Source organism: Saimiri boliviensis, chromosome 1, assembly GCF_048565385.1.
Source record: "Saimiri boliviensis isolate mSaiBol1 chromosome 1, mSaiBol1.pri, whole genome shotgun sequence".
Classification (NCBI taxonomy): Eukaryota; Metazoa; Chordata; class Mammalia; order Primates; family Cebidae; genus Saimiri; species Saimiri boliviensis.
This window is the reverse complement of record NC_133449.1, coordinates 184,644,627-184,670,919: the sequence shown is the minus strand read 5'-3', so window position 1 is coordinate 184,670,919 and position 26,293 is coordinate 184,644,627.

Sequence of the window (26,293 nt, the reverse complement as noted above, 5' to 3'; positions counted from 1 at the left end):
GCAATAACATTAGAACCAAGCCAATGCTTTTAAATTTCATGTCTCCTCAAAAATAAGCATATTTGTTCCAATGATATTTGTTCTGGGCCCTGGTAATTCATATCATCATGTAATTTTTTAAAAATGCTCATATGCAGATATAATATAAACTATTTGCTATTTAGTAATGCTATTTTACATAATTAAGTCATCATGGTTTTATTTTTTCAACAGAAGAATGAAAGCATATCTACACTCTATAACAGATGACCAAACTGTATCAAATTGTGTTTCCAAATGGGAACAGAAGCATTGGTTTGTGTACATTTTTATTAGAGCAGAAGTGAATCCAAAATACAATCTCTTGAGTTCAATTATAAAACCCATATGCTTGAGTGAATGCATGGTAAAAATGTGCAACTTCATTACACATTGGAGGCACTACAGATTTCAGCTTTGATTCAGAAACACTCAGATTGCTAATGTGGCATATACTACTAAAAGGCTAATATCATTGCTGTGGGGAGTGATGTAAATGGCCAAGTGGAAACATCTGTATTTTCTCTGCTTTAGGAACATGGTCTTTTAATCCAAGGGCATATTTGTGTAGAGGATAAAGCCTATAATAACAAAGAATGCTTATATTTTGGTTCCTAGTGAAGAATGATAACAAAGAAAAAATACACAGGGCCATTGGAATTAGACAAGTTACAGCTTAGCCACTAGTGCAAATATAAATGTACTCTTAAGGTCATGAAGTATTCTTGCTCCTTTTTTCGGATAAATTAAAGATGAATATCTTTAGATGGGTTGTTAGAAAACTCAGATGTGTACTAAGTGAGAAGAGCAACCATAAGTACCTGTAAAAGAAAAATGGTACAAATTTCATAAAATCTTTGGGTTTATAAATCTGAGGACTTGATGGGATATCAAGAAATGTCAAGATGAAATGTATTTTAATTGTCTACAAATAGTAACTAGGGAGCTAATTTATTCTAAATAATTAGCTTATGCTTAAAAGATATGTATTGAGTAATTCTTGTACTTAAAAACTACCTCAAAGAACAAAAGTTAAAACTTTCTAGAGGAAGCTAATATCGTGAAGCAATAAACTAGAAGAAGATGAAGTTTGACAAGTCCAAGTTCTAGCTCAATTAGCTGGCTTGGGAATCTGAGAAAGTTGAAATTCTCATTTGTCAATGTAGAAAGCAGACATACAGTACCTCACATATATTAGTCATTGAAACTAATATATGCAAATTATTTTGAACTCATTAAAATGTTTCTTAATATGGCATGTGTCACTTTATATTTTTTCTATATTTATTCTTTAAGAGACTGTGGTGGACAGTCTTGAAAGCAGCGTCATGATCATCACCTCCTGGTGTTTATGCCTTTATATGATTCCCTTCCCTTCATATGGGCAGAACATATGACTTGCTTCTGACCAATGGATTGCAAAAAAGGGAGATGGAATAAAAGTGATTACATGTATGTGATTCCGTAAGAGTATAACATTTGTCTTGCTAGAGCCTCTACATGACTGTCTTGGAAGAGGCAGGCTGCCGTAAGTCCCACAGCTGCAAGGAAATAAATTCTGCCCATAATCTGAAAGTTCTTGGAAGTAGACTTTGCCCCAGGTGAGCCTTTGATGAGAGCGCAGTCTTGGATGACATTTTGAGTGCAGCCTTTTGAGACTCTAAGCAGAGAAGGACCCAGCTAAGTTGTGCCCAGATACCTGACCTATGGAAACCTTGAGATTATAATTGTATGTCATTTTAACCCGCTAAGTTTGTTACACAGCAATAAAAACCTAATATACAGATATAACATGCACGTGTTTATTGGAAATAGCACATTTGTGTATTAATTTATACATTTAGTTGGATAAGTTTATGTAACTCACAACCCTTTTCCTGTATACTTGAGTTATTGCTACCATCTCAGCATAGGAATGGCCTCCAGGAATGCCCTGGTGCCTGCTGTGCAAACTTACTCAGCAGCTGGATGACAGTGGGAAGGATTGGAGAACTGGCCATGATGCTCAGTCCCATGAGTGGAGAAGAAACAAATTGTGAAATATATAGAGCCAGAGTTAGTCTACGGAAAATCCATCAAAACCTTGTATCTCATATTTGAAATAAACCTGAAAAGAAATTCCACAAATTCAACAAATCTAACAAGTTGTGAAGCTGAGAGTACAATTCCTAAGCTAAAAATAAAAAGGATTTTTTGGTCAACCATTTCAAGAGAGAAGTTGAATATCTTTCTATTCTCATTTCAGAAAACAATATATCAAGATCAGTATTATATTAAGAAGCAATAAAAAAATGATGTAGCCAAAACGATAAGAGAACAAAATTGTGGAGGAGTTGTATTATTTTCTGTCCTCTCTTGATATTGGTGGTATTTTTGAGCTTTTAATATTGGTGATATTTTATGATTTATTTTTCATCCTAAATATTTACTTTCATATCCAATATAAAAATTATGATTATATTCCTTTTTAAATAAGGATCCAAAAATGCATAAGCTTTGAGTTCCATAAAACTTAAATTCATCTCTACATGCAAAAAGAGAGAATATTTTTAAAATGATGCTAGCAGCTACAGTAAAATGAAGGCAGATAATGGTCCACTGGAATAGGCAACATAAAATCACTACTGATTAGACAGGAATGATTTTAGAAGGGTGGTATGGCCAGAAAACAGAGGAAGAGCGTGGAAAATGATGAGAAGTGGTATATAGCATGGTGACGGTGGGTATCCACAAGTTCTGTGAACAGTTTGGCAGTGAGATTTGGCAAACAGAGTAGGTGGCAGATGGAGGTGAATGTGAGGCCACGGGAGTTTTCTTTTCTGTTAGAAGTCTAACTTTGTATGCTGATAGGAATGCGCCAATAGAAAGAGAGAACTTTATAATTTAGTCGACACAAAGGTAGCTGCGTGTGGTAGCCATCCTTCAAGATGACCAATCCCAAGGATCCCATCTCTTGGCATTCACAACCTTGTGTGGACCTCTTCCAGCTCCATCAGGGTTGGTTTGTGTGATTAGGACTATACAACAGAAGTGATCGGGTAGTAACTTCCAAAATTAGGTTATAATAGGATACAGCTCCTACTTGGTCTTTCTCTTTCTCTCCCTCCTTTTGTCTCTCTCTCTCTCTCTCTGTCTCTCTCATTATTTGTTCTGGGGAAAGCAAGCTGCCACCTTATGAACAACCCTGTGGGGAGGCTTAAGTGGTGGAGAATTGAGAACTGAGACCTTCAGTAAGAAACTGACCAATGGTCACATGCATGAGCTTGGAAGTAGATCCCCAGTCCCAGCCCATCAGTGTTATGATGGAAGTCCTAGCTGATAACTTGGCTATAAAACTATGAGATATCTCATTCAGATTCATTCCGATTAAGCCATTCTTGGATTCTTCACCCTTAGATACTGGAGATAGTAAATGTTTGTTGTTTTGAGCTACAGTATTACAGAATAATCTGTTATGTAGCAATAGATAACTAATGCACCACAAGAGTACAGTCCTTGAGAAGACACACTAGGAAGTGATATACAGCACAGTTGGATACACTGGGTGTTAATAGAGACAGGGATCTGCCTGTTTAACAGGAGAGAAGTTAGAGCATATGGGTGTGGATGCAGGTAAGTTCATAGCTATGTCTGTTACATTATTAGAAAATTTTATTTTTGTCAATTTCCTTTTCTCAAGTATGAAGCAAGATTTTAAATTGTGAATAATGTGAAGGGGTGGTAGAAGGGATTATACGCTTAAGAACTGTAGAGGTAAAAAGCAAGAAATAGTCACCGTGCAGAATGAGAAAGAAAACTAAGTAGAAAAATATAATAGGACAAGGTTAGTCTTGATTTCTGTTTTCAGGTTTGTGTGTTGTACTTAAAGCAATTTCAGCCAACCAATTCTGTAATTTTTTTTATCCCCAGCAATATTTAGTTGCTTGGAGAAAGCATAGAGAAAGTCTGGATTTAACCGATGTCACTGTTTGCTAAATGAATGCAATGGAGGGAGAGAGGACAGGGGATTGAAGGTATTTGCAAAGAAAGAATTTCAATGTTGGCTCCTGGAATCTCACCAATGAAAGAGAAGGAAGAACAAGAGGATGAGCAACAGTGAAAGAGTGGTGGTGTAGATGATGAACTGGAGTTCTTGCTAAGTGTGGTTGAACAAGATAGTACCTGAGAGAAGAAGGTAAAAAGAGCTAAGCTAATGAAGGGGTGACTCATTTGAAGACTAAGAATTCAGGTCATGGTAATGGAATGTGTGGCTAAGGTGGAGTAGGGCAGAGTGGGGAAATGTACTGAGTTTTTGCTAGGAGAGACTGATTAGTGGAGTTAAATTAATAAGTTCAAGAGAAAAAAACAACAGTGAATTCTTGAGCAGACAGTACTTGCAGAAATGTGGAATGATAGACATTAGTTAACCACAAGAGTGAGAGGGCCAAGGCCAAGTAGTGCTCTGAGGAAATGGAGTTCAGAGTCTCAGTGGATGCCAAACCGTCTAGAAAACGGTTCTTGTTACCCTGTCAATGGAAATTAAACCTTAATCTAATGATCTTTTACTGAGAAAACTCACAAGCAAATGAAATAAAGTGTCATTGGAGTCAGACAGACCACACATTGCTTCCTTAGTTTCACCTTGCATGACAGCTTGGAAAGCAGATTGGACATAAAAAATTGTTATCTCAAGTCTCCATGCCTGAGAGTTCTGGGGGCTGCTGACCAGAGGTTTTTCTTACTATTACTATTATTATTATTATTATTTTGAGATGGAAGTCTCACTCTGTCACTCAGGCTGGAGTGCAGTGGCGTGACCTTGGCTCACTGCAACCTCTACCTTCTGGGTTCAAGTAGTTCTCCCATCTCAGCCTCCAGAGTAGCTGGGCCTATAGGTACATGCAACCATGCCTGGGTAGTTTTTGTATTTTTAGTAGAGATAGGGTTTCACCATATTGGTCAGGCTGATCTCGAACTCCTGACCTCAGGAAATCCACCTGCCTTGGCCTCCCAAAGTGCTTGGATTACAGGCGTGAGTCACCGTGCCTGGCCATTATTATTATTTTGAGTAAGCTGGTGCCATTGCACTCAGCAGCAGCCCTGAGCATAGTGTAAATTTGTTGATGTTTGTAACAATCTAACCAGAAGCTAATTAAAATGCTGCCTCTCCTAGCCTTTACTATTTCTCAGCAAGTTTGGGCTCTTCTACAGGTGGGAGTGAACACAGTGGTCAACAACATAATTCAGTACTTGTTTAAGTCCACAGTAGGTGCTTAAAATGCTGTTGGATAATGAAGTCAATATTAAGTGTGGATTGCGAAAGCGGATTCTCATTCTCATTGGGGACATAGCAGAAGAGTCTAGGGATGAAAAAATGTGTAATTTCAAAAAACACATTGAATCTTATAATTTTATATTTAGAGAATAGAAACATATTTTTTATTATAAAATAAAGTTATGCAAAAAAGTACAAGAATAATATAACAAATAACCATGTATATATTACCTACTTAAGAATTAGGAAGAACAGACATAATTGAAACCCTCTGCACATGAACCCAATCACTTCTTTTCAAGAAGTAGTAGTTTTCTCAGTCTTATTTATTATCCTCCAAACTCTTTTTATAAGTTTTAAAATTATGTATCTAAAACCAAGATATTCTCCGGCTTTACATGTTTTTAAACTATGCAAATTACTTCATACAGTATGTACCATTCTGTAACTTGTTTTCATTGCCCTCATTATTACGTTTTTAGAGTTATCCATGGTGTTGCATATAGCTGTGGATCTTTCATATTGATGGATGAACAGCTGCTCTGGTTTGAATGTGATCCCCAAAATTCATGTGTTGGAAACTTAATTCTCAATGTGGAGCTGTTAGAAGGTGAGACCTTTAAGAGGTGTTTAGGTCAAGAGGTCTATACCCTCACAAATGGATTAATGCTGTTGTCAAAGAAATGTGTTTGTTGTAAAAAGATGAGTTTGGCCTCTGCTTTCTCTTTTGCCCTCTTTTTACTTTTCTGCCTTCCACCAGGGATGATGCAACAGGAGGGCTCTCACAAGGTGCAACTGTTTGCTCTTGGACTTGACAGCCTCCAGAACTGTGAAAATCAATTTCTATTCATTGTAAATTATCCAGGCTGTGATATTCTGATATGGCAGCATGAAATGGACTGAAATAATAGCATTCCACTGTCTGCATCTATCGTAATGCATATCTCAGCTCTCCTGTTGATGAATATTTAAGTTATTTATAGTTTTTCTGTACTAACAGGGATGCTGCAAAGAGCACTTTAAGAATTTATCTGGCTGCACATAACTGTAGTGAAATTCCTGGCTCCTAGGCCATGTATATCTTATACTTTTTGATGTTTTGGTAAATTGTTCACTAAAGTGGTTGTATCACTTTACATTCCCCTCCATAACAGTCTTTGTTGCTAGATATCCTCTCCAGTATTTCATAAATTTTAGTCCGATGGTTTTGAGATGGAACTTCATTATTTTAATTTGCAGTTCCCTGACAACATCTAACTTTAATAAAAACAAACTCTGGAGAGCCGAGGTCAACAGTTTTTTGGGTTTTGGTTTTTTTTTTTTTTTTGCGTGTGTGTGTGTTTGTTTTTGTTTTATAGCTAGTAGGATAACTCAGTAGGCTGTCTCTGAGGTTCTCACTGTACCAGTGAAGGTGACATGCTCCCCTAGGGAGTTGTGTGGAATCTCCAAAGGTGAAACATAAGGTGTTTTGATCATCTAAAGCTATCTTGGTTTTAAAAGGTGGAAAAATTCTAGGTAGGGAAAGCAAGACCAAATGAAATCATATTAGTTCTATTACTACAGGATAAAACAAAAGCAAGATTGTGACAATTAAAAAGTAAGAAGTGCTTTAAGATGAAAGGGAGAGAATGAGAATGAAAAGAGTTTCCTGAAATTATGGGTATTACCTTGGTTTCTTTTGAGTCTGCCTATTTACATCTTATTCTTAGTTTGCCCTTTGCAGTCACTGGGTTATCCAATGATATCTTACTTAGGACAAATGGCTGCTAATAATAATCACAGAATCATAGAATTGTAGAATGGGTAGAAATCTTAGGAACTGTTTCATTTTATACATGAGAAACTGAAGTACAAAGAACAGTTACACAGTCATAATAAACAGGTTTTAAATGAAATGATCAGAGGAAGCGATTACTAGGGCTCTCTACTTATTGATCCATGTTTACTGTGGGGTTAGCCTGGTTACCAATCATGATGAAAGAAACCCCTTCTATAACTATAAAATGATGGTTGAGAGCACAGGCTTAAGATCACAAATACCTGAGCTTGACTCCCAGCTCAGCAAATATGAAATGCATAATCTTGATCAAGTAACTTGACTTCCCCAGCCTCGGTGTTCTTACATGTAAAACGTGGAAAGTTTTTATTTCTAGTTTTTCTAGTGTCGTGAAGAGTAGATGCCATAATATCTCACTTTCTGGTACATGGTAAACAATTAACAAAGGGTAGATATTATATTATTCTTTTAACCTCTGAGTGTCTGAGACATAATTTAGTCATTTAATGTCCTAACATGAGCTGCCAAGGGCACAAGGGGGTAAGTTTTGCTAGAGCTAAACAGGTCAGCAATGGCTGGTCTCCATCATAAAATGGTGCTGGATGTCTTTAACTATATTTTAAGCCTGAATTTAGTAAGTTTTTAAATGCAGTGCTCTGAAAGGTCCCCTATTTGCTTAGTTAGGTGTTTCTCTTCTAATGAATTATCTATTATACAATACTTTGGAGTCTTCAGAGGAAACGGAAGCAGAGTAGTTTGTCTGCCTATGTCTCTAATGTATTTCTTTATGGCTAGATTGAGATGATCGAATTTATCTGTTTCCTTTCTACTCTAACCTTTTATTTCTAAACTCTAAAATATGCCTACCTCAAACTGTTCCATTATTTTTTAAAATGGAATGGTAGCCACTTAAAAATAATGCTGAATCTTTTTGCTTAGGTGTGCCATCACTTTTACTTACCCCAATATGCCTTAACTTTTCATAACTATTCTTATCATTATTTTATCATGCTTTTACGTTTATTGCCAGCTTCTGTTTCAAGATAGCTGACTGAGCACATGTATACACATTAGTTAACCTTTCTTTTCTACCAAAATTCTATTGAAAAAAAAAAAAACCCATGGAAGATAGTAAGTCTATAATCTGTAGAAAAAAATGAAAATTTCATCAATAGACAACTATACTGAGAAAGTTGTAAAAGCTCTAAGCTGACAGATGAGATTTTCCCCTTGATCCAACAAAGCTAAGGAACTACTCAGATGGTACAAATACAATGTAGTACTGCTGAAATGGTAGGTTTTTTCAGGAGGACCGTGAGTCAGAGCCAGGACTGCGGTGAGCTGAATGAGGTGAGTTGAATGTAAAATTTGAGAGGGTGTCCCCCACCAAACTTGATGATTTAGGTTAAATAATATTTTGAAAAATTAAAAGTAACACCAAAAAAATCACAACTACTGATTTTTTGTTTTGCCTCATCTTCTGCCGTGGCTTGGCAGTTCTATCAGTGATTTTGACTTTATTTAAGACTTTGATATTTTGTTTATTACAGAATTTTGCATTACTTTTGGATCTCTTAAAGTATTGCACTAGAGTATTATTTATGGTGATTACTGTGTGTTTTAGCTTATGTTTTGTGCCCAAGGCGAGCACCTCAGTCATCTCTTGAATGTCCCCTTGGTCTGGGCTGCAGCACCAGGAGTCCCCTTAAGATCAGAGGCAGCAGAAGTGGGCTCTGAGGCCATCTTTGGATATTTATTTAAAGGATCGTGAGTCTCTTTGCAAGAGCCCACTCTTAATGTGACTGACTCTGATGTTTGACCTCAGGATAAAGTGTGGAGATATGTTACTTAAATAAGCGACAACTTTTCCGTGGCAGAACTTAAAGAATGGGCTTCGTGCTTAGGGAGAGAGACAGAGGAGGGGTCTAAATATCTTTTGTAATATACGAGATCACCTGCATGCTGAAGAAAAGATCCCTAGAAGCTTAAAAGAAAAGATCCCAAGTACCTTAAAAGAAAATCAACTGAAAGTATGTTCCCACACACCAGGCCCTTTCCTGGTTATTTGCTACTGATTATTTGCAATAATCAGATGACCTGTGAGCAGAACCCACATACCTTGCCTGGAGAACAGTGGTATTTACTTGAACTGGGGAAGCCTTCTTTAGTCCTTGGTATAGATCAATCACTATGAACATGAGAAAAGTCACATATTATAAAGATATTCCTAACTGCATAAAATGATAAACTCTCACCTTACAAAGTTGATACCAGAAATAGAAGAAAATTTTTAAATAGATGTTCATATTGCCAGGGATTTGAGAGGATACCAAATTCATAAAATAAGAATAGGCTGCTGCATGCAAATGAGCTAGTCAGGGTTTGGAAAAAGTGCAAATTCCAGATAATTTCAATACAAAGCCAGAAGAATAGTGAAATAGGTAAATCAGAACCTGATTTTAAGTTTCATAAAAAAAGGATAGCTTTATTCCTTATAGTATCTCTAGCACTTAGATGAGCTCAGTGCATGTTGATCTTGTCTTGTCAGAGCAACAGGCTAGAGTTACTGCAGTACGTAATGCCATCATTTTCAGTTATTCTCTACTCTCCCTGTTGCCATGTGACATAAAGCATCATCTTATCGGGGAGCTTATGTCCCAACCCCTTTGATATTAGGCTTGGCCATGTGACTTGCTTTGCCTAATGGGCAGTGAAATATACCATATTCAATTTGAAGTTTTGAGAGTCTTGAGTGCCTTAGTCTGGTATTTTTCTGTCGCAAAAGAATGGCATGTCTTTTTCAGATCTGCTCCTACAGCCTATATATATATATATATATATATATATATATATATATATATATAGTGTGTGTGTGTGTGTATGTGTGTGTGTATATGTGTGTGTGTATATATCTGTGTGTGTGTGTCATAGAGCTACAGTCAACCTGTTACAATTGACATAAAACCAAACAGAGAAATGAGCTTTTTGTGGTAACCCACCGAAGTCTGGAGGCTATTTGTCATCAAGCAAAGTTGATAAGTAAAGCTACTGCTTGATTTTGATGTTGTTAGGAAAATTTATTCAGAACTTTAAAAATAATAATATGTGGGACTAACTAGAAAAAAATATAGTTAGAATTACCTATTTCAAAAACACAAGAATCAAAATATGACCAATCAAACAATAACTAGGAAATGAAAAACTAAAGAAGCAAAATAATAAGGAACAGAAAACAGAATAAGGGAAAGATAAAGGAAGCTAGTAGAAATAAGAACAAGCATTTTAGAAATAATATAAATGCATTGAAATTTCTTATTTAGGTTATTGAGAAATAAAAATTAAAATCTGCTAATGTAAACACTGAATTTTTTGGTTTCAGATTATAACTCTTAGTATTCCAAAATTAAGTTTTAATGAAGATTTAAAAATATTTATATGACATTTGAATGCTTTAAAAAATGATAGTAGTCATTTTCATTATCCCAATGTATTTGCTTAAGATAAGGAAAAAAAAAAATGCAGGTGTGGTAGCACATGCCTTTAATCCCAGTACTTTCGGAGGCTGAGGCAGGAAGATTTCTTGAGGTCAGGAGTTTGAGACCAGTATGAGCCAAAAGCAAGACCCCATCTGTACCAAAGGTAAATTAACCAGTTGTGGTGGTACACACCTCTAGTCTTAGCTACTTGGGAGGCTGAGATGTGAGGATCACTTGAGTGCAGGAGTTCAAGGCTGCAGTGAACTATGATCATGCTACTGCACTCCAGCCTGAGTGACAGAGTGAGAACTCATCTCAAAAAAAAAAAAAAAAAAAGAAAAAAAAAAGAAAAAGAAAAGAAAAAGACAAAAAAAAATGTGTGTAAGTACAAGTACACACATACATACGTTTATATCCTGGAAAATCTCTGAAGAAGGAATGTTTTCCCTATGATTATCTTTTGTATTATGTAATTGAATTGTGACTGATTAACCAGCATAAGGTTTTCAGAGATACCGAGAAGTAAAGAGGAAACAATTGCCTTTTCTTGGTTAAGAGTAGAATTATATTCCTCAAACCCCTCTTACCCTGGCAAAAACAAAAAAACAAGCAAAATTCACATACGCATAAGAAAAGAATTCTCACTCCCCTGGCACAACAAAACAGAAAGAAATATACACATTTTTTTTTTTTTTTTTTTTGGTCCACAGTTTTCCAGTCTCCACTTACATTTAGAATGTCTGCATAAGGTGCTGACATAATTAGTAGCATCCCCATTCACTCTCAAAACTGCCCTGGTTAGGTTGATAAATTCTTACAATTCATGCACCAGCCATGCAATGATTGATTACTGGGTATGTAATAAATGACAATATAACCACAGAGATTTTAGCCAGAGAGCTTTACTCTTATTCCTAATAGTGTGAATCCTGGAGGATTCAGAGGAAAATGGTGAGTACACAAATTGAGTCACTCATTGACCTATAATCTAGATCTATTACTCTCATTAAGTTTCTATTTTAGTTTAGCCATCTATAAAATAGAGATAATACATAATTTTAGTAACTTCCTAATGTTCCACTAAAAATTGGATAATATAGAAAAGAGACCATCTTGAGTATGATATAGGGCTTTAAACATGTTAAATACATTATAATTGTCTGATAATCATTTTTTATGCAGCCCCAAGGTACTATTACATTCTCTGATCATGTAAACATTATTTAGAACATTTGGAGTACTTAGCATTGTCTTTTTCTCTTTGATAACCCTGTATATAGATTTATCAAGGTCATAATATCTTGAGGTGATAATATAATCTACCATTTCCATAGAGTAATATTATCTTTAAAGCTAATTTTTGAGCTTAACTTTTATAAAAGCAGAAATCACGTGACATTATTTCATTCCTGTGATTTTCTTAGAACATCTTTTTTCAGATATAACCTGCAGAAAAGTCAGTAAGACCGTTTTACCCCCTTTAAAGTCTGTTTCTTCCAACATAGATGTAGCCCACAAACAGCTCAAAGTTTAGTTGCCAACAAAAGACATGATGAGAAATTTCTCTAGTTTTCCTAGAAATGAATTGTTTACGGTATTCAGTGATTTCTTATGATGACGAAATACACCCCATCTTTATTAATGACTTAAATTAGAAATATGCAATAAAAATCACAATGAGAATCAGATTTTAATTTTTATTTCCCAACTATGCCTAATCTTCAAAGTCTTACATTTTTATAGTCTAAGTTTCCATCTACCCACATAGCCTGGCTCTAAAACTTAAGAACAGTCTGTTTTAACATGAGTTTTAAATTGTTTACATTTTAAATTCAGAACATTAGCATCTGAGGTGAGAGTTGATTTTACTGGACTCTGTCTTTGGTAAGGCCGTTTCTTTGTTTACTTGAAGACTATAGTTCTTTCAATTTTGTCTCATCCTGAATACTTTTGGAAGAAAGTAAACAGGACAGAAATATGCAGAGATAAGTCATGTTTACCTTGTTCTTGACCCTGCACAGATTACTGGTAGTACTAGTTACAAAAAACTATTTGTGTTATATAAATAAGGATACCACTTTTCAACATAATTTTTTTAGACTGCTATATGGCAGGGCCCTTTAAAAAATACCATTGTGTGTAATGATAGGGCAAGCTATTGGGGCTGATAAAACCCTCCAGAAAGTCTGAAGTAACCATCTTAATTGTTGATGTATACAGAGCAAGAGAAGAATCTTTCCATATGGCATCAGTTCAGAGGAGTACAAAGCCAGATAGAAATACTACTATCATAAGATAGGCATTTCACCATTTAGTAAGGTCAAAGAAAAGGCAGCGAATCAGCCACCAACAGCAAGACAAATTTTCAAAAGTAGTTAGTCCCCAAGAATAATAACATTGAGCAAATTGTCTTCAAAACTCGGGCTCTTCCCTGGTAACTCTATGGCTGAGAACAAAATCTATGAACTGTCTCTGGTGCACTAGAGACTGCTTTAAAATACGGCAACCTTAACAATGAAGGATGTTATTCCATCATTTTTGCTGCAGTGCAGCTAATGAGAGGAAGGTAAATGTTGCTTCTGAAAGCGTTAATTCTGCATCTCTCCTTGCACCTAATTAACACCAGGAAGGCCTTAGGCAAAAGGGAAAATAGGACTCTTGGGATTAAGTAATCTCATCTCTGACTCCAAATAAACCCAAAGATTACCTGTCAAACAGATAGAAAAAAAGTAGCAGTTAGGATTTGCAATCTGATTTTTAAGCCCTTCTGCGGGGAAATAGAAGTAAAGGCAGAAGAAAAGGAATTTGTTTCAGTTAAGCTTTATATTTCTAGAGGGCTGTTAAATCAGATTCACAACGTCTAAGACATCTAACAAGTATTTGCTTTTGCATTTAGTAAAATTTCACAATTTGGACTAAGGAAAAATAACATAAATTTTGAATTAAACAACAATGACTTCAAAAAAACAATGCAGGCTTGCAACCAGGTAAATAGAATGTGGCCTCAGAGGATTTAAATAATAATGGCTTATAGTTAATTTAGTACTTGTTTATAAAGGCAAGAAATGACACCTCATCTTCAGCTTTGAGAAGGGCTATCATACAGAAAAGAGAGCCAACCTGTTTTACACTGCTCCAGAAGGCACCATTAAAATCCTTTAGTTGAGGTTTCAGCGAGCTGATGATTTTGGCTCTCTACTGAATATGAATTTACTGTTTCCCACGAAGAAAAGAGCCTCCTGTCATGTAAAGTAGTCCAACTACCCATTGACCATCTGTAAGGGATGCTGTGTAAAGAATTCTTTCATTTGGTAAGATTTTGAATTAAATCGGTACTTTTAACTTTTTTTGGCAACAGAAATTTTGAAAAATTGATATCTTAGTTGGCTGAAAAAGGTGAAATGATTCCTTGGCAAGTAAGGATTTTCACTGTTTGGGAAGAATATATCTCCACTCCACCACCTATTGGGGTCCTTATGCTTCACTGAAAGCAGAGTGAAAACTTACTCTCTGATTGAAAATAATGGTTTCAACATACTAGGGATGATTATTTAGTTGAAAACAAACAAACAAAAAACCCCAAAAAGCCTAAGACTTACTGAAAATGTACTTCGTAAACTTACAGATTCATTCTTCAAAGTAAAAAAAAGCTGTCAACTTCAAGTTATTAGGGAACTAAATGAGCGTTCTGAACTAATGACTATGTCACAAACTGGATTCTGGACGTAGAGATTTTTCTCAACAAAGCTTGGTAATTATGGCAGTCAGCTCCAAGACGGCCCCCAGTGAATTTCATCTTCTGAAATTTATGCTTTAGCTTAGTCTCCCACGTTGAATCAGTAGAATACTATGGGTTCCTGTGTTTTTAATCTGAGGCTAGGTCATAAAAGAAGCCACAGCTTCCAAGTTGGCCTATTGGATCATCTGCTCTGGAGGGCACCAGTGCCATGCCATGAGGTCACTTATGCAGCTGCGTGGAGAAGTGCAACAGCAAGAAGCCTCGGTCTCCCACAAACAGCCTGGCCTTGGAAGCTGATCGATCCTCTAGTGTGGCCTACCCCTCAAAAGAGTACACTTAGCTAAACTCTTGAATAAAATTTTATGAGACTTCCCCGCCAAAATAGCTCAGCTTGAGCTGCTCTGAAATTCCTGACCCCTAGAAACTGTGAGATAATAAGTAATTACTATTTTAAGATACAATGTTGTGTGATGATTTGTTATGCAGATATAAAACCCAAAACATTAATATATGACTTTTCACTTAGAAATTTTCTTCTAGACACATTAGCTATGTTGATAATGATTGAGGAGAGATAGCCTCAAAGATTTATAAGCTCCATGACAGCATGAGGTTACATTTGGTTTTTTCACCCTTATATTCACAGTAGCTATCATAGTTCTTAGAATAAGTTTATGTAGATTCAATAAAATTTTGTTGGATAGATGAACAAATATACAAGATATATATTTTGAAGAATTTAAAACTAACGAGGTCAAACTGAGTCATTTATTAGTTGTTTTATTATAGATCTCAAATTTCTATTTGAAAAAAGCAAATACTTTTTTGAGGAAAGAGGTAGAGAATTTTCCTAAATTATTAATTGTTTCTATAAAATATAAAGAACATTTGTATTATAGCCAAGGAAAGCCTTTTTAACGTGATGTGATTTAAACCCAAAGCCATACAGCAACATATGTTCTTCCCTCTGCCTGAAATGAACCTTGCTTCCTTTCTCCAGGCTAAATTCCCTTATCCTTTAAGACTTAGTGTGGTTGTAACATTCATCTGCAGACTTTCCTGATTCTTTTTGTCTGTATTTGGCACCATATTCCATTTGAAAGAATGGCATACTCAACTTTCTTTTTCAAAAGAGCTTTATTACTTTTATAAAAAATAATACATGCTTACATAAGAAGAGTGAATAATATATGACAATGATTATTGTATTAGTTTGTTCTCACACTGCTATAATGGACTGCCTGAGACTGGGTAAGTTATAAAGGAAAGAGGTTTAATTGACTCACAGCTCAGCAGGGCTAGGGAGGCCTCAGGAAACATACAATCATGGCAGAAGGGGAAGTAAACACATCCTTCTTCCCACGATGGCAGGAAGGACAAGTACAAGCAGGGGAGATGGCAGGAAGGACAAGTACAAGCAGGGGAAATGCCAGATGCTTATAAAACCATCAGATCTAGTGAGAAGTCATTCACTATCACAAGAACACCATGGGATAAACTGCCCCCGTGATTCAATTATCTCCACTTGGTCTGCCCCATGACACATGGGGATTACGGGAACTACAATTCCAGATGAGATTTGGGTAGGAACACAACCAAACCATATCAACAATTAAATTATTTCCTTTATGTTACTAAAGTACTTAAATGTGTCAAGTTTAAGTCTCACACCAATAGGTCTAGAAGCAGAAGAAGGTGCATCTACAGGTTCTTCCAAAGGTTTATAGAAAAAAAAACACATTCTAAATACATAATCTTAGAGGACATTTTTAAGATGAGGCCTCACCTTAATGCAAAGGTTTGTTTCTTTCTTTGTGCCTTGTAATCTTCCCTTCTACTGTTGGTATATTGATTTAACTCTAATAAGTGTTTTATTTCAATCATATTTTAGGGAAATCTTCATTTTTGTAATGTGAGTGACATTTCTCCATCTGAACCTGCGTCTAGCCTTAGGAGAATTCACAAACAGGACATTCTGTAAGTTGGAACGACTATTTTCCTATACATGTAAGTTGTACACATTGATTACATGACTTGTCTGTCTGCTACCATGAAGTAAAGAATGAATATTCAAGATGCCATAATTATTTAGGTCAACAAACATTTATTGGACATTTGCTAAATGTGAGGCATTGTGCAGGGTACTCAGATTGGAAAGATGAAGAAGATAAATTCCTTACTCCCAAAGAACTTAGAATTTAAGAACTGAAGAGTAACGTATCAGCCAAGGCTGCATGGCGTTTGTTTTAAAGATTCTTTAGATACCTGCACATTCTCTAAGATGTAAGTCCAGGACATGGGAATTCTGCTGGCTCAGAAAAATACTCAGAATATTTTCTAGCTAGATTATGTGGACTCATTGACAACAGCAGAAAAGTCTTGACTCGAGCATAGTAGACTATTTAAATGCTTTGAACTCATTCAGCATACTGATGTAAAAACTTGAACTCTTTCAGGTATTTAAGTGACTGTTTATTGTAATAAACATGAAAGTTTGAATTTGATAGCAAAAACTAGTCAGACAAAGTCTGTCCTTGTATAATATAAATAGCCAAGACCATAATAAAGACCAGAGACACTTGTACATCCTTAATGTATTTCTAAGAAGGTCATTGTGAGCTGCCCTGAACACATTTCAACTCTGAATGGGCCTTATCAATATTCCACATATTTGGCCTGAATAAGTGGCTCCCTCTTTTAGCTGGGGAATTTCTAGACACAGCGTTATAAAGCAGAGAGTTGAAAGGTAAAGTCATCATAGCACAGCTGTCTGTCTGGACAAGGTCAGAAGTCAGAAATAGGCAAAGAAAATGTTAGAGCTGTGAGCAGTGTGAAATGCATATTTCTCTTGGAAGCACTGAATGGGTGGATAGGAAAGCAGGTAAAATAAAGCACTGCTAATACTTCAATTTGGTGTAACATCTACCTTTGAAAATAAACCAACTACCAGGACTCAGGACTATTACAAACTATAATTTAAAAAAATTCCAAGTGTATTTCTAACTAAAACATATGTAATTAAAAATATTTCCATTTGTTCTGTGGAACTGCATATCAAACACACACACACACACACACACACACACACACGTGTGAGAAATGCTACAGGAGCATGCCTGTTTCTTATTTAGAAAACTGTGTTTAGCAGAGGAAAAGAAATCAATAATGCCTGTATTTTCCAGTATGACAAAGCTGATAATTGTTCTTAAATGGGCTCTTTGTACTGAAGGCTTATGATTCCAATTCGTCATGAGTGATAACTTGCATCAGCATCTAGAAAAGAGAAAGTTTCAGAGAAGACAAAAAAATCTTCTATCTTATTTTCACAGCCAGATATATATATGCACATTACTTTCATTCTTTCACCTAAATTGAATGTTAAATATAAAATAGGATATCTGAATAAGTAGCTTGTCAGGAAGTAAAAGGTAGCATGAGTCCTGATCACTATACGGGGAAGTATATTAAACAAATAAATAATATAATTACAAACCATTGTAGATCTACAAAGTATTTCTTATGTGGTTTACTTAAGGATAGTATAGTCATTTAAGCTGCAAAGAATAGCCGCAGAAGGAAGCATATCTATTTTACTTAAATTCTATAGAGTTTTCAGTAACAAGAAAACTACAGATTTCCTTTCTAATGTTCAATGTGGAAATAAAGAACCTTGTTCTTTTAGCTATTAAATACCATATCTTTTTGTCACTGAGTCTTCCTCTTTTATTTATTTACAGATGTGAAAGAGCAGGTAGAATTATGCACCACAGGTATCTGAGAATTTCAGTTTTAGAAGGAACAGTAAGGTTGGTGCCATCCAACCGGGCTGTGCCATAGGTAAGACTCACAGAGGTAAAATGAGTGTCCAAAATCAGGAGCAAATCCAGGGCCAGAATCTGGGGCTTCTCCCATTATCCTAGGCTTGATCTCAGGTCAGAATGTCGAAGCCAATGCACATCCAGTTTTGCAGTTCCAGCGACAGGGCTAGATAAAACTACACTTGTTCTGGGGCACACCAGTGAGACCATCCAAGGTCACTAGTTTTGCTTTCCAAGCTCTGCAGGTTACACAACTGAAACCCAATTAAACTGCAAGGAGTGGGGAAACATTAAAAATGAATCATCGACTGTTTGGAGGGAAATAAAAAGACAAGGATTTCTGAGTCAGCTGAAACTTTCATCAGCCACAGGGCGTATCCTGTGAGGAAGGGAAGTCACATGGGCCCAATAAGATGCCTCTGTCATTTTTTTTCTCCAGATTGTGCTTTCTTGAGTAGATACTGAATTAACAATTGCCCAGTCTTAACGTGGAGCTGTTTGGCAACGATTGGAGTTTAAAAGAGAGAGTAGGGAATTAGATCTTGCACCAAATAATCTATGCCCCCACAAGTGGGTGCACCATATTTCAAGCTATTCGAGTTGGCTGAGCAAGGTCCTGCATTTTTGTCAATTTCCTTTAATTAATCTTGTCATAAGTCCTATAGTGAGGTGGATGAACTTTCAAACATTAAACAGTGGAATTACTCACCGGGTGGCTTTTCCCAAACACTCCAACCCCAATTAAAGAGCTGTATTTGGTTTGGGTTTCCTCAAATGGCGCTCCTGTTAACACTCATCAAACACAGGAAAAATAAAACAGCAATTTAACTGTGCCCGCAGTGTGAAAGGCTTGTGCAAATAATCAGCACATTTCTGACTGGTTAGTAATAGGCAGAGTGCAAAGAACAAATGACCAGATTTATACCACTGGGCAGGTCTGAAAGCAACATTACAGCTGAAAAATATTCATTTACAATTTAAAGTAAGGCTTTCAGTGAATAATTGTTTACATAATAGTGAAGAGTGCTTGTGCTGCACAACTGGGATCCATTTACAATGTGTTAACCAAATAATGCATGTTTACAAAAGATTTAGAGTTTGTTTTTGGAGAAAAGAATCGTGGTACCCATGCCAACAAAAGCAGGGCAGTATGTACAGTTAGTAAATCTTTTCTTTGCTGCAAAATTAGCGTCAAGTTGCTTGCGCCCGTAAACTACGTCAGCATAAGTCACTCTCATTAAATGGATGTGTGAAGGTAGTATTCTTAAACAGCAGGTTGCTCCATTCTAATTTTTTTTTTTAAATCAGTCAAATAATGAGGTGGGGGTAGAGTTGCTTAACCAGGCCAAGGGAAAAAGAAAGCGGAATCATCTTAAAACGGCCATCCCGGATTTAATAGCCTACAACAAAACCCTAAGCAGGTCAACTTCACGGTTCAGCAATTCCTAAAAGCCTTGTCTACTTCTCCAAAGCTTATCGGTGATGGCTGGTGTATAAGAGCTCCCAATGAGGACTGATTTACAGCACTGAAGGGCTTTGCAGTGACAAAGGAGGGCCAGGGTCCTCGAGTGCTTTCTGTATTTTTTTAGATCCCAGAAGATGATGTGTTTTTGTGATAGGAATCTCTTACACTTTACCACTGACATAAACAGGTCACAGTGCCTGCAAAAGCTTATGCAGGAGTCAGGAGCAGTCTCTCTCTCTCTCTCTTTTTTTTTCTGGGTCAGAGTCAAATTTTATCGAGTCAAGCTATCTAATTGAACACAAACCATGTGATAGGACCCAAACAGAGTGCATTAAAAATGAAACAGAAGGGCCCAGGTTTGTCTCAGGCTGGTGCTGTTACATGGGTAAGTTTCAGACATCCCCTGAATACAAAATGAATTGTTTCTCCCCCTGCCTTGACAAAAGTCGGTCTTTCAGGGGGAAAAAAAAATAGTTGAGGATAAAACAAAGACATGTATGCACACAAATCTAGTTTCATGCTACATGTATCTGTTGTGAAGCCGTATGTTGGCTAAACAGGGAAAGTCAGGTGAGTTAAAGTCTTGTGGCAGCCTGATTTAAACCATAGCTACACAAACCAGAGCCCTGTCCAGATCTCAGGAAAGTGAATTATATATAATAACACTTACAGTTTCCTACTGCTATTAGATTTGCCTTCTTACATAAATGCTTAAGTTATGATAAAAAACAGGGCCATGTCAGTTCTTTTCAGTCTCAGCACATTTGCTATTAGCATAAGAAATGCTGCTTATGGCAGAGCTAGTCGGGCTTGAAATTTCTGAATTAATGGATTTGATTTCCTCTTGAGACAAACCATCAGCCTTGCAGTAATGGAAATAGATATAGTTGGTAAAACAAATAAAAAGCTGGCATGCAGATAAAATGGGTTTCGGTTTAAAATAGTAATGTTGTAATTGAAGTGAACAATTACAGGGTTGCTCCTAGGCATAAAAGAAATACCATGAAAATGAAGTAATGTTTTTGTTAAGTATAGTCATTTCATGAACATGTAGAGCTGCAGATGTCATTGTCTGCCAAAGGGAAAACTATACTTATTCTTCTATACAAAGATCTTTTAATAACATTTGGCTAATTTTAATAATAATTGCTAATATTAACCCTATATTTCACTGGGAGTTTGAAGACAAAGGCTCCCTCCCCCGCCCTGTTCTTTCCCAGTCTTGGTAGTGAGCCAGGGAGAGCAAGTTCCTGTAAAAAGCCATTGGCAATGAGCTATCAGAAATCCCCACCCCCAGCAGCAGCCTACTCTTTTTTAATGTCTTATTTCTCTTTCTTTGTGAAGCATCTGTTATCAGGAATGGAGCCTGTTAGCTGGCAACTGGAGGTGCAGGAGGCCCTGGAATAAAGAGGAGATGGAGAGTGGGAGCACCAGGCAGGACAGGAAAGTGGGCTCTGGAATGTTCACATTTGATCCCCTGCGCATTCTTCTTCTTCTTCTTCTTTTTTTTTTCCTTTGGTCTGTTTCAACTTGTCTGTGAACCATATGAAATTCAGAATAGAAACTTCCATTTTTAGAACGTGAAATCTTTTCATGTTCATACACACACAAACGGAGGCAGCCAAGGCCATGGGATATCACAAGAAACATAAGTGTCTCATTGACTCTGAAAAGACAGTGACACAAATACACTTTCACAAAATGCTCAGCTGGGTCCCAGCCCGCCACTTGGCCCTTTCTCCCACTCCTCCGTTTTATTGCATTGCAGAAAGAGACATGCCCTGTGTTTCCTCCTCAGGTTTTAGTAATTAAAACAATATTGTAGCGCTTTGAAGTTTTATTTGGTAATATAATGCACTTTGTTCGCTCCAATGCTGCCTGGCTCACACAGCCTATTTGGCATCTCTTTATCCAAGGGAAGTGCTTTCCCCAGGGTTGGTGGTTTTTTTTTTTTTTTTTTTTTTTTTGGCATCACAGCATTGAAGAAGACACAGAGTAGCTAGAAAATGAAAGTCCCCCTTAACAAAGGATTGAGCTGTGACTTCTTAAGAGAAAAGGTTAAATCGACCGGCTGTGTGTCTTGGAGTGAAACAGAAGGGCTGCTTCCCTTTTTTACTCACCGCCAGTTAGAATAATTCATTTCCTAAGGCAGCCTACCTGTGACAGTCACAGGTGACCTCCCAGCCTGCTAAGCTCGAATGATTTCCCCTTCCCATTGCCCGAGTGCAACTCCTGCCAGAAGACAAATGTACTGCAAGCCGAAGACATATCTGTAGTGTGGAGGAAAAGCAGCCTGTCTACATATGTCATTTTAAAGCCTCGCTCGGAGATTTTACTGCTTTCTTCACACTCTCACACTTACATAAATACACCCACACAGTACAGGCAACTTCCCCAGACTCCCAAGCGTTTCTCTCCCATTAGGAGACATTTTAAAACAAATTAGCACCCTCCCCAAAAGCCTATTGGCCTAAATGTGTTTATTACTTTGTTTGCTGTTTGAAAAACTCTCCCTAAAGGCGTCAAACAAGACTGGGGAGTTCCTACAGAATTAAGCACACCCTTCGTCTGTTGAGGAATACACACATCTGACATAGACTGAAATCTCTCTTTTTTTCTTTCCCCTCTTGACACAGCGGCTGGTGACACATAAATGTACTTTTTCCTTTGACAGAGTAATAAAAATCTCATTATCTCTGAATAGGCAGCAATTTCGTTATCTAATCTTTTTACCAAAAGGTTAGTTAATTAATCAGAAACAAATCCTGATGATTATTTCAATAGAATTAGAAAGACAAATCACCAGAGTACAGCTAAATAGGGCAGGCCTGCGGTTTCACCTGCTCATTGCCATGCAGGCCCTGTGACTGTCAGGGCTCCTCCAGGCAGACAGCCTTCGGAACAACAGCCAGCAGATGGCTGCGCAGAGCGGCCGGCCTGCCTCCGCTCCAATGCCTGTGATCCCATTACCTCACTGAATCCGTTACCAGGGTAACTGTTAAATTGCTGTGAAAGGCATGGTAATAAAGTAACCTGTCACACTGGCAATAAAAGGAGCAGAATTTTCCTGTTCACTGAACTTTGCAGCTCATCAATACTCACTTGATGGAGAAATTCACCGCTACTCCCGGGTCAGCCCCAGGAATCTTTCCATAAGGCTTCTGAAATGCAAACGAAAGTTTATGTAAACACAAGAAAAGATAGAATTAAAAGCTGGATTCCTAGCTGCACGGAGCGAATGCTTCTTTTTCTGTGGAAGGGCTCTGGGAGCTTGAAGAACATCAGATTGCTCCCTTTCTTGTTGTTGTTTTTTAATTTAAAGCATGCTAGATAAAAATAACCTTTGCTGGGGAGAGACAGCTGTGATTAATTCAAGACTGGGAAAACAAAGCACAAGGAAAAAAATCCTTTGTTCCTAAAATCTGTCTTTCTTTTTCAGATCCTATCTTATTGGCTGTTTTCATTAAAGGGTCAGGGTGTTTTAAAAAATAATTTGGATTTGAGCGTTTTCTTTTTTTTAAAGAATGGATAGCCTTGGTTTTCATAAGCTTAAGGAGTTGAAAACAATAAGTCCCCCTCCTCCAGCCGACCCCAACAGTTAGGGCCCATCAGTTGTAACTGTGAAGAGATGAATGTGTTCTGAATGTATGGTGTGGTTCTGTCTCTCCCTCCTTCTGTGAATGCCCTTCAAAGGTTTCTATGTCATGGATTCTAGCCGTGACACTATCAGGTATAAGATTTACTGAAATTAATTGAATGTGGTTCTTTGAAGTAAGAAAGGAGAATAGCCAAATACTTTCTCAGTATAAAGAATAGGAAATAAGTAGAAAACCCTATTTACCTCAATTACATTTTGCAGCCAGACCTAGGAACATACATGGAAAGTGGGAGTGGGGTGTATCTATCCAGCCCTCATTACTAGGCATTTGCAGACTTCAGGCTTTTGGCTCCATTTGGTGCTGTCATTAATTAGACAGTATTAACCTTAGAATACTTTGGAGCTTGCCCATTGGAATAACTCTGGGCACACTCCTTTTCCTCCCTCCCTCCCTTTCACTTGCAAGTGCCTGCAGCTTGTTATTAAAAAACTGACAGTATTTCTTTGACCAGCCAGCAGCAGACATAAACTGTACTTCGAGTTGTAGCTGCAATCCATGAAAAGAAATGCCTCCAAGCAGGAATCGTCCTCATTACAGGGTGCTCAGCATGGAATGACTGCAGAGCCTCACCGGCTGGCCACATCAGATAGAGCCTTCGACTGGCACCTTAGACAGGATGGTGCTTTTAAGGAATGAGGTAGCAATGTGCCACGCATTGAAAAGTGGATGAGTTTTGAGTTAGAATCAGGAAAATGAAGGCTATGGCTTCATGGTATCCAAATTTGTTTAAAAATTGAAAATATTTTCTATCCCGTTGAAAGCAATTTTTAAATATAAAGTCACAACATGCGTATTTACATACACAAACACACAATGTGAATTGAATTGTAAAATGTGTATTCTACTACTGATATTTAAAGTGTTCCCTGTAATTATACTTCTCACCCTTCTGCATTTTGATAAGTTTCCTGAGGAGAGAAAGAAGTAGAATTATAGAGGTAATTACTGTGAACACCTCTCCCCTCCCTCCAGTCCTATGCTGCCATCTCGTTGGGTTTTCCTTGGGTGTCATGGAAGGAGGCTGGCTTTTTCTACACCAGGGATTGTCCAGCTAAATGTGGAAGAATAAGAGCTAGTGTATATAATAACCAAAAATGAGCTAGCTCTTTAGATCAGGTGTTGCAAATACCACAGAGATGTGTGAGATGTGAGAAAATGGAAGATGGTGGCTTTGTCACCAATTGGATAATATATTTTTTCTTTAAAGGGGTCAGTATTATCTAACTGCCATCTACTCTTTCCATGTAGCAAAGGAGAGTCTCCCATTATCACATCTTTTGATTTTTCAAGAAAGCCCCAGACAAAAACTTGAATCCAATTATATTAGTTTGCTGGAGCAGCCATAACAAAGTGTTACAACTGAGTAGCACACACCAGCGGTCCCCAATCTTTTTGGTGCCAAGAACTGGTTTTGTGGAATACAATATTTTCAAGGCCAAGGTGGGGCCAACAGGTGGTTTTGGAATGAAACTGTTCTATCTCAGATCAGCAAGCGTTAGTTAGATTCCCACAAGGAGCACACAACTTAGATCCCTCTTATGCACAGCTCACAACGAGAATTGAATGCCCCCATTGATCTTATAGGAGATGGAGCTCAGGTGGTAACGCTTGCTCCCCCGCCACTCACCTCTTGCTGTGCAGCCAGTTCCTAACAGGCCATGAGGACTGGTTCAGGTCCACGGCCCAGGGTTGGGGACCCCTGGCTTAAACAACAGAAATTTATTTTCTCACAATATTGGACTCTGGAAGTCCGAGATCAAGGCTTCAGCTGGGTTGGTTTCTTCTGAGGCCTCTCTCCCTGGCGTGCGGATGTCTTCTCTCTGTGTTTTCACATGGGTTTCCTTCTGTGTCTTTTTTCTGATCTCCTCTTGTAAAAGCACCAGGCGTGTTGGATTAGAGCCCACCCTAATGACTTCATTTCAATTCAATTAGTTCTTTAAAGACCCTATCTCCAAATACAATAATGTTCTGAGGTACTAAAGGTTAGAACTTCGTATACATTTTGGGAGCACACGCAATTCATCCCATGACATCAGTGTAGGCCAGGCAAAACTTTGTTCCAAGGTAAATCTTGGCAATGATAATAATGGTGCACTGTTTACAATGTGAAAGGTATGGTTGTGGGCCTTTTAAATGTACTAACTTACTGAATTCTCACAGCATCCTTATGAGGCCTATTTTATGGTGATACATGAAGGCACAGGAAAATTAAATAGCTTACTCATGCAGCATCTGTTGATGCTGGGATTGAAGTCCAAGCAGTATCTAGTTTATAGTTTCTGTCTTAGCTGGGTCAGAGCTTTCATGGTGAGAAATGACCTACTATGACTTTGAACCTGTAGAGTAGAGGCACTTAAGAGCTAAAAGTTAGAGTTTTGTAATTGCTAGAAATGTAAATCATCCTTATCAAATCAGGTTTACAAAAAGGTTCTGTGGATGCAAATCTATTCTAACACAAAGGGTTTGGCCATTCTGCTGAATCAACTGGATTTCTGCTGAATCAACTGGATTTGAAATAACAAAATACTCCTTATCATCTAGAGAAGTTTCAGAGACTGAAATAAAGCAAAATTCCTTAACTTTATAATTTGGAGCCAAAGATATCAGCAAGAGTCTCTGAGTAGATGAGATAATTACTAGGACAAAGTTTGGAAATTTCTGGAAATGCTGTAATGTGTATTTGTTTTGGTAAGTGTTGTTGCTACTTATCTCTTCAGCCTCCATTAGTATAAACATTAAAACTGAAAAAAGAAAAGATTTCATCTATTTTTCAGATCTGTAAAGGAAGAGTAATCTGGAGAGGTCAGTTCCTAATTAGGGCTAGTCTGGGAGACCAGGACCCTGAAACTCGGTGATAACACCAAAGAGTAAAAATCCACCCAGGAGCTAAACATAAAAGATTGGGAGGTTTGCATTTTAAAACTGGTAGCTGAGGTTTAATCAGGTGAGGACACCTCTGTGCATCTTTCAGACATCTTCCCATTATTTTCCCTCTTTTTGTCACTTTTCTCTCCCCTTTTTTTCCTCTCTCTTTCATAGTTACGTGGAAGGGTAAAGCAATAAGAAAAAAAATGGGTTTATTCACAT